The sequence below is a fragment of the Trypanosoma equiperdum genome, assembly GCF_001457755.1.
Source record: "Trypanosoma equiperdum strain OVI genome assembly, contig: ctg_412, whole genome shotgun sequence".
NCBI lineage: Eukaryota > Euglenozoa > Kinetoplastea > Trypanosomatida > Trypanosomatidae > Trypanosoma > Trypanosoma equiperdum.
Genome location: NW_027124324.1, coordinates 1,546 through 1,936, shown reverse-complemented (window position 1 = coordinate 1,936; position 391 = coordinate 1,546).

Sequence of the window (391 nt, the reverse complement as noted above, 5' to 3'; positions counted from 1 at the left end):
CGATTAATGTCAGATCTGTGGTCCCTTGGCTGTCCATGGCTGGGCAAGTGTTTGCTACCGCGGCTACACCCCCTCCACATACTCGCGGGCCGGCCGTGCCGGCCCCTGTGGCCTTTGCTGCCTCCTTTAGTTGGAAAAGGACAATTGGATAAAGGCCGTGGCTTTGCTCTTTGGCTTTGTTGTCCCAGTCTGTTTCTTGTTGCGGGTTGTGGCAGATCTGTTTGCTGCCTCCTAGTGAATTTAGCTTGATTTGTACACCGTCTCTTCCTAGCCATGTGGCGGCCGTGTCGCCTGCCTTCGCTGCGATTGCGGTCGCGTCGACTTCTGCGATGGTCGTTTGAACCCCGGCGAGTTTGTGCAGGTTTGCTGTTACCGTTTGTGCGGTCTCCTA